The following is an 8,824-nucleotide window of genomic DNA, read 5'->3' on the forward strand; positions in this document are numbered from 1 at the left end:
AATGAATGTTAATGTTCCTTAGATCAAGAAATTACCAGCTTGTACCCAATTCCCTTTAACTTCTTAATTCTAAAAATACAGTCTTTAACTTGTCGAAAATGGAAATTGCATTATGTCATCCAAAATGTTGTTATTATGTCATCCAAAATATCTCACTCTTCTTTCTTCCCCCTTCCTTGGACTGCCTAGCACACAAACCTAACGAAGAAGAAGCACAGTCCAATTGATGTGACATCTTTGTGACAGTCATGGTCTGTAGGCCTTCCATTTCTGCAAATACAGTTAGTCAAGGCAGGTATTCTGATGTGTCAGCTATATGTAATGTGAGCACTTCTTAGCTCAAATTACATTCTTAGTTTGCCCTGATAATTGTCCTATAGTTCCTAATGTTTGTGAAACATGTGGATCATGAGCTGTTGTTTCAGGTGTTCTAGGTGAGGAGGATAAATTCTGAATGGCTTTTTTTTTTTTTTTTTTTTTTTGTGTGTGTGTGTGTGTGTGTTGAGTCATTATGTAATCTTTTGGGTTGAATTTCAGAATTATGAAATAAGGTGAGAAGGAACTTATGGTAAGTTCCTTTAAAAACATAAATTGAATAAATATTTTCTAAAATGGAGCTACAACTCCTGGTAAAGTCAAAAGCAGCTCCTCTCTGCCTCTGAGGACAACATTTTGTTCAAAGATTGTAACTTAAGCTTATTTTTATCTGAAGTACTATGTTGCAAAGGCTGGTAAGAGATTTATTGTGATGTATTAAACCATCTGTTCCCAAGGACTATACTTCACATTGCAGCACTAGCCAATGCTTGTGGTGCTGCTTTTTTGATTCTAAAATCTCCTCTGCAATTTTAACTTCTTTAGGTAATAGAGAGATCTTACCGACTTGAAAAGCAGTTGCCCTGCTGAAGTCTTGAGCAGACTACAGGGGAACTCAGCTACAGAGATACTTGCAAATTTATTCCATTGGTTTGGTTCTGTTTTTTGTTTTTTTGTTTTTTTTCCCTTTCCTTATCCAGGTTCCTGATAACTAGTGGAATCAGAAAATAATAAAATTAAAAGAAGCAGCTTTTCAAAAATGCAGCAATGAATGAGGGAAAGATTTTGAAAGGGCAGAGTTTGATACATTTACTTCATTTGAGATAGCTAGCTATAAGGCAGTATATGTATCAATTTATTTCAATAAAATGTATAGGATAAATTGGTGCCGGTCTGCTAGTGACCAAATTTCAAATGTTGTGAACTCTTTTCCCATCCAGTGAGAAGACAGCATGTGTCAGGAAGCTTTCCTTTCTCTGTAAGCATTGCCCTCAAACTCAGAGAGTTTGGAAGAGGTTGTACATTACTGGAACAATTTTGTTATCACTGGGAGAAAACAAAATTTGGAGAGATAATAGATTATTTTCCAAAAAAGAGGCTTGGCTCTACCTAGCCTATTCACAAAATTTGTATTTTACATCTATTAGTGTTCATAAAAATTACTACAGAATTATGGATATCTGGGTGGGTTTTTTTGTTGTTGTTGTTTCTTTGCCTTCTTTTGTTTTTGTTTTCCTCCTCCTCAAGTCAGTATTTCTATTTTTGTGTTAATTTCCTTCAGAACTCGGGTGAGAGTTAATCATTTGTTTAATACACTTGAGCTATACAGTTTCCAAAGGGACTTAGCTTGTTCCTTGCTTTTGATGTGCCTAGTTGAAGAGATCACGTTAAAACAAAAGTGCATGCTATCCACCCACCCATGAGCTATGTATGTGCTTATTTCTCCCACTGCTCTAGTCTGTATTCTCAGCAGAAAAAAAGTTATTTAAACTCTGTCTCACCACAGTTCCATCCATACTCATGATTCTGGGATTTTGCATTGTATATCATCTTCAACATCCCATGGATGCTTGAGGAAACAGAAAGAAATAGACCCTTCAGGCCATCAAGCCTGGTCTTCACTAATTGAATGCAGCTACATCATATAGGATTGCTTTTATATTCCACTGGGTTCCTTTATAGAAGAATGACTTCTGCCTACATTTTGGTATTTTGGTAATGCAGAGTATCCTATCCACATCTGCCCAAGGAGCCGGAGGAGAATGCAGGGCCTATTTTTCAGCAGGTCACCACTTCTGGAAGTCTCTTACATGCCTCTAGGCATTGCAGGCTGGATTGATGTTAAGCATAGCTTAGCAGAACTCAGTGAACCTTACTGACTACTATTTGCTAAAACTAAGAGAAAATGCCTTCTTGATGAGTAGCTTTATGAGGCAGGGATCTACATTTTTTGGGGCTCAATCTTCTATTTGCATGGTTACTACACAGAGCCATGACTCAGAAGACATCCACCAGAGAGGCAGCAGAACTGGCCCGTACCTGGGAGAGTGTGGCATGTTGTAGAGCATCTTTGAAAGCCTTTAAGTGTCTCTTCAACCATGTGATTGGAAGAAGAAGCAGCAGGCTAACCTGTGGAGCTTAACATCCATGGGGCCTAGAATTTTTCCTGGACAGGACACTTTCCTCAGGGCCTGTGTTCTGCTTTGTAGCTTTTGTATCCTCTGGTAGAAAACAACTGGTGTATGGTGGTCTGAAAACTGCATAAATTCATTACATTATTTTTGGTGATTTAGCATGTTATATGACCTGTGCTCAAAATGTGTCTCCATAGGCTTGGTTTGCATGGAAGGAAGAGAAAAGAAAGGGTAAGACAAAGGTGTGGATTTTCGATATGGGTGTTTTCTGGTTAGTGAGTTTTGAGGACCATAGAGGTTTCTAGCAGAAACCCTGCCACCAGGGACTGAAAAGGCAATGCATTTGGTCAGATGGCAGAGGACAAACTGACCTAAAGTGCTCCCTAGAGCAGTCTTCTGAATCTGGGGAGTATTTCTTGTTCCACCAAACTGGTTGGGGATGTACGGGGATAAAAGCAACATGCCCTGTGACAAGATTCCAGGGACATTCTTCACAGAAAGTGACCCGGTCTTGATGCAAGGAGATGGGACGTGGATCTTAGGTGGTCAAGGCCTCCCATGACCTTCCAGGAACATTTTAGGCTTACCTAATGGTATGTAATAAAAACAGCTTAGAAATGAGAAAAGAAGGGGAGACCTCAAGAAATTAGAGAGGAAAGAACATGGCTAGCCAGGGTTAGGCTGCAGTGTGCTGGAAAAGCAGCAAGGAGGATGCATACTCAAAGAGGAACAAAGAAGGCATATGGTTTTGACAAGACTAATTTTGCCTTTACTGAGGCCAAGAGCTGCAGGATCAGAGGGCTTTGACCTGCATTGTTCCCTTGCTGTGATCTGCTCAGGCTATGTGGAAACATACAACCTGTTTGTACTTGCACTGCACCAAATGCAGAGCAGCAGAATAACAGGTTTACATAAAGGTATGTAAACCTACTGCATGGTAGTTGTAGTTTAATCATGTTTATAGCTAAATTTTTCTTGGTAAGACCTGCAATGAGACTGAAAAATTAGTGGTTATGTTGCTCACAAATGTCTTGAGAGATACAATCAGGATGCAAGTGGTGCAGAAAGCTGATTACACTGGGATGAGCCTCGGTGAGATTTTGGGCACAATTTCTCCTGTGCCACATATCTTTTTGAAATGGATTTCACATTGTCTACATTTTAGATTGTTCTTGTTGGTTTGCTTGGTTTTTGTTCATGTATCTTGCATACAGCGTTAGAAATATTATAGAAGTGTCAAAGTAGACTGCATAGCACACATAGCTATACTTATGTACTATATGTATACATACAATAAAAGAAATAAGAAATGTTCCTAGACTCTACTCGTTATCACTGATGAAGTACAGGGAAAGGAAAGAACAGTCTTTCACAAGTGTCTTGTGTGGAAAGTGGTGAAATAGTAGACACAGTTTTGCTTAGAAAAGGTTTTCTTCTGTTTGTGTAGTGCCCTGACCAACATGGACTTTCCTGGACAATTATGGATGGGGTGCAAGTAATCATATGTTGACTTGCAAAGTTGATGGGTTATGTGCAGTAAATAAAAAAGAAAGGCCCAACAATCAATTCCAACAATCCTTCCAAAAACCTGGTCTTTAGCAGTTGCATGAACTGCATGAATATGCAGGTCATAAAGTTCCTTTTCCTCATCAGGCTTTTTTTCTTTCAGTGCCCAGCCACTCACAAATTTCAGGTACCTACTTGTGCCCTTGATGTGAATACAGCAATCATTCTTCAAGGCTAATTTCTTGTTTTGTGAGAGGATAGACTATGTCACATTAAAAGTAGAACTCCAAAAGTTTTCCTTTCCCCTTAACTCAGTCTTCTCATTTCACAGAAAGGAAACATTAACCAGGTCTGTCCTAGGAATGAGTAAGAGAACTTAGGAGCATATCCAAGGATCCCCATGGTACTTCCTGGTAAATATATTGCCTCTGTAGCTGAATTAGCTCTACTTCTGATGCTTAGGAATTAATGTCCTCTGATATTGTTTTTATTATTTTGCTATTGCCAAATCCAAAAAGTCAGGAAGTTTAGAAAAATAATATACACTTTGGGTATTACCATGACTGCTAACTAAAAGATACTAGAGAAAATAAATTGCTTACCTTAGTTTCCCTAGTTGTACACAAACCAAATATGATACAGGCAATTATTATGGAATACTTGGGAAGTGGACTTCAAACATGCGATCAAAGCAGAATTGTAGATATTCATAAAAAATACTTAATGCAGCTTGACCTTTCTGATTTTTTTTTTTCTTTTTTGTTTTGGTATTACTTTGCTAATCTTGCTAGAAGCATGGAATTATTATTTAAATACCTGTTTAGATGCCTAATATACTCAAACGTGATATTTTTCATTAGCGTAGGTTAAGATTTCTACCTTTAGTAGTACTGCAGACAGCAGTGAATCAGGGTTGTGTTACACTAGACCTAAGGTTAGTGTTGCAATGCAAAATATTTAATCTAATTATTTACTTTAAAAGGTAAGATTTCCAAGTGACAGAAACCTGTATTGTACAGTCTTGGTATAATATCTGGCATATTGTACTTCAGAGAATGAACCAGAAGTCCTGAGTGCTGACACAGCAATCGAACACATGATTGTACCTTTGCAGTATAGCATCCCATTTTAAATAGAATTTATCCAGCAAAATATTTCAAGTGAGGTTCTTGCATCTTGCCTTTTTAGAAGGCATTTTTGGAGCAGTTCTATCAGTTTAGCTTTCTGCCTCAACTGAATTCTCACTGTGGTTTTTTTTTCTAGGATACCTACCTAAATTCTTTCTTTTGCCTGTCTTCCTCCCTGTTTTTCAAATGCATGTATTTTCTGGTCTCTTTAATGGGTATTATTCAAAATATATGATACTGTAGTTCCATAAAGAGTTTATAGCTGCTCTGTAATCCCCTTTTACTACTTTGATAGGAATTCACAACAGTTGCACACTTGCACAAAATCCCTGGTTGCTCAACTGTTGTCTTTCTTTCTTTTCCTAAATGCTGAATTTGTTAGTACTGCTCCTGCATGCCTTACCTTTCCCAAAATAACCCCCTCACCCCTCAAAATAAATTCTTATACCTGGGGAAGTTCCAGCTTGCAGATGGTAGATCTCTCCTTTGGCTGAGGGTAGGAGGCAGAGACTAAAAGTTTGCAGAGCTGGAAATGTATAAAAATAAAGATACTCTAAAAAGGGAAGACAGAACCACACTGAATATCAGTGGGAAGTCCTGAGAACTCCCTGCTACAACTTTTACAGTTGCTTTTAAGCAACCAAGAATTCATCACGTGTTAGGAACCAACAAGAAGCCAGCATGAGACAGAAAATGTCCTTACACAAAAGTACCAATGCTAGCCAAAATCTGTGCAGGAGTTGTTCCTAATACTATTTTTTCCCTAGTAGTTTGGATGTAGACTTGTAAGTTTCTTTTTATGCACTGGAGAAAATGAAGCTTTTGAATTGGTACCCAGAATGCTCCTTCATTTAAGTATTTATAAATTTTTTTTCCAATTGGCAACCACACCAAAATCATTTGAGAAACTCTCTGTGCCATTGGCAATGCCACTGGGTGAATGACTTTATGTACCCTGTGGAAGTGTTTTACCTCTGCGGAACCTTCCCCAGGATGCGTCAGTCTGCAAGTGAATCCCCGGGAAATAACATCAACTGAGGTTTTTGTAGACTGAAATACACATGCACCTGCTTGGTAATTTATTAAACATCACAAGGGTCACCTCAGCTTATTATACAAATAATTTGGTGGTGAAACTTGCAGAGAAAGGAAGATCACTTTGTGCAAGAAGATTTTCTGTGGCACACGTTTAACTTGAATTTTGCCGTTCTGCTGCCTACCTTAAGTGATGCAGGTGAAGCAAAGACAGATGCAAGTTTTTAATTTCTCAGTGAAAAACTGCAGATCTTTTCTTCCATTCCCATCAAAATACTGCTGATCAATCAAAGTATGTCAGTTTGGAAAAATCAGATCTTTTTATTCCAATTTTCCTTTAGATAGCTTCGTATTGAAAAACACAAGCTTGCAACACATAAAATAAATTTATTCATTTGGAAGACATCCAAGCAGTATATTTTTCTTCATTGCTGGAACTTTCCTCTTTGTTTTCCTCTGGAACAAAATTTTGGCAAAACCCCATGGAAGTTTCCAAAGCATCTCACTTTAGAGACTTTTGAATTTTATTTTGAAAAATTATTCCATCAGAAGTATCTCCAGCCAGTTATAATGACAATACTCTCCACGTTTTTGATCATTTCATCTCCACATTCTTCTTCAGGAAAATAGATATACTTAGGAAAAAAAAATAAATTAGCATTAGTAATAATAATATTGACTAATAATAATAATAATAATAATGAGATAGACTAACATAGTATTAAGGAGTGTGTACAGAATATATTGATGCAGTGGCATAGTTATATAAGTGCACTTTTTCCATTGCTTAGCTGGAAAAAAACAGAATACAAGTTTCAGGTGGCTCTCCTAAGTGTGATGCAACCCACATCAGGGCATCAAAGCCTTATCCAAGTTCATACAGACTTTTGCTGTGTTCTCTATAGTGCCCATACTTGCATGATGGTAAACTGCTCTGGTCTTTGAAAACAGCAATGTGAAGGAATGGAAAAAATAGAGAAAAATAGTCTTGAATCTGGTGACATTGGGTAGATGCAAGACCTTGGGTAAATGCACCAAGTCTCATTAAGGCAATTTAATGGGCTTTAAAGAAAAAAAAAGTTGTGGACAGTATTTTAGACTTAGGCAAATTGTAGAAACATAAGATTATTTTAAGTCATCTAAGCAGAATTGTTAGATTTAAATAGATTGACGAATACTTGCAAGAAGAACTAAAGCACATCAGATTTTACATCTATTTAAAAATTCTTTAAAGAAGATTTTCTTAGCACTTTGAAATATGCAGGACTTAAACTTACAAGCTGTAGCATGGAAAACAAAATTTAGAATATGCTTTAGATTTTTAAACTAAAACTTCAGGGTACATTCAGCCAGAAGGTATCAAAATGTGGTATAAATGTGGAATGCCTTGGTATAATATGGCATGTTTTTTACTTTTTTCTTTTTCTTTCCTTCTTCTTGACTATTCTTTCAATGGAACAAGAAAGGCATGAGCTGCATATTCAAGTTGAGAGTGATAAAACATTTATTTCTTAGCTTTCATGATATTATATAATAGGCAGGTAAAAGATGGATTTTAGGTTTTATTAAGTTTAATTTTTTCTGAACAATGGACCAATATAAAATTATGTCGGTGACTTTTTTATATATAAGGCAAGTCTGAAATATCCTTTGTAATTTCTGGATTTTTTTCATCAAAAGTATATGAACCTTTCCATATGAGTCTTAGTTCAACCCCTATTACTTTTTTCTACAAATACCTATACTGTGTATGCATTAATAATACAACAAATATATATATTATATTATTATTATATATTATATAATATAATAAATATGCAAATATTTATTGCAGCCAAAATTGTGACTATTTAAAGCTGAAAAGATAAGGCATATTGGTAAATTGTGACTATCGTTGTTGTACAGTTAAATGTTTTTCATCATGTATTCTTAATTTTGCTAATTTTTTTTTTCTTTCAGATTTCTTTAAGGGAGGTATAAAAAATGTATTTGTTTTATGGACACTACAGAGTTTATGTGTAGTTTTGGCTGAAAAGAAAAGTATTTTGATTTAGAATTAATACTTCGTAAGAATGGTGGGGCTGCTGTTTCTTGTCTTCATTGTCTTTCTGGCACAGCCTTCCCAGAAACATTTCCCTTCACTCTTTCTCACCAAACAACTGAAGCCAAAGACATACACTGTGTGATGCATTGCCTTGGAATTCTCCTAGAGGAGAAGCTGTAATGGCTTTTGGGGGGTGGAAGTTGTCTGCAAAGTGGACCAATGGAAGAGAATGAGTGTAGTGAAATGAGGCAACCAGGTGCCCCTAATTGCCAGGTAGTGGGCATGAGCTTGTGTTAAGCCCACCTGTGCCTGATTACAGCGGGCCCCAACTGCACATGAGCAGGACCAGGGGGCCAATAAAAGGTGAGGCTCAAACTCACAGGCTCAGCTCATTCCTGAGCTAGCCAGCAGAGAGGTCAGTTGCTCTTGGAGCAACAGCACTGATCCAGGCTTCTTCTGATATAGGCCTCTTTTAGGGCACGGCGCTTCAAGGTCCAACCAGGTGTTCCAGCAGAGACTCACAAATAGTGCTTGAAGCCAATAGCCCTCAGGGTTGAGTAGCCTGGATTGGTGCTATTGCTCCAAGAGCGACTGACCTCTCTGCTGGCTAGCTCAGGACTGAGCTGAGCCTGTGACTCAGGACTCACCTTTTATTGGCCCCC

Source organism: Calypte anna, chromosome 2 (genome assembly GCF_003957555.1).
Source record: "Calypte anna isolate BGI_N300 chromosome 2, bCalAnn1_v1.p, whole genome shotgun sequence".
NCBI classification, from domain to species: Eukaryota; Metazoa; Chordata; class Aves; order Apodiformes; family Trochilidae; genus Calypte; species Calypte anna.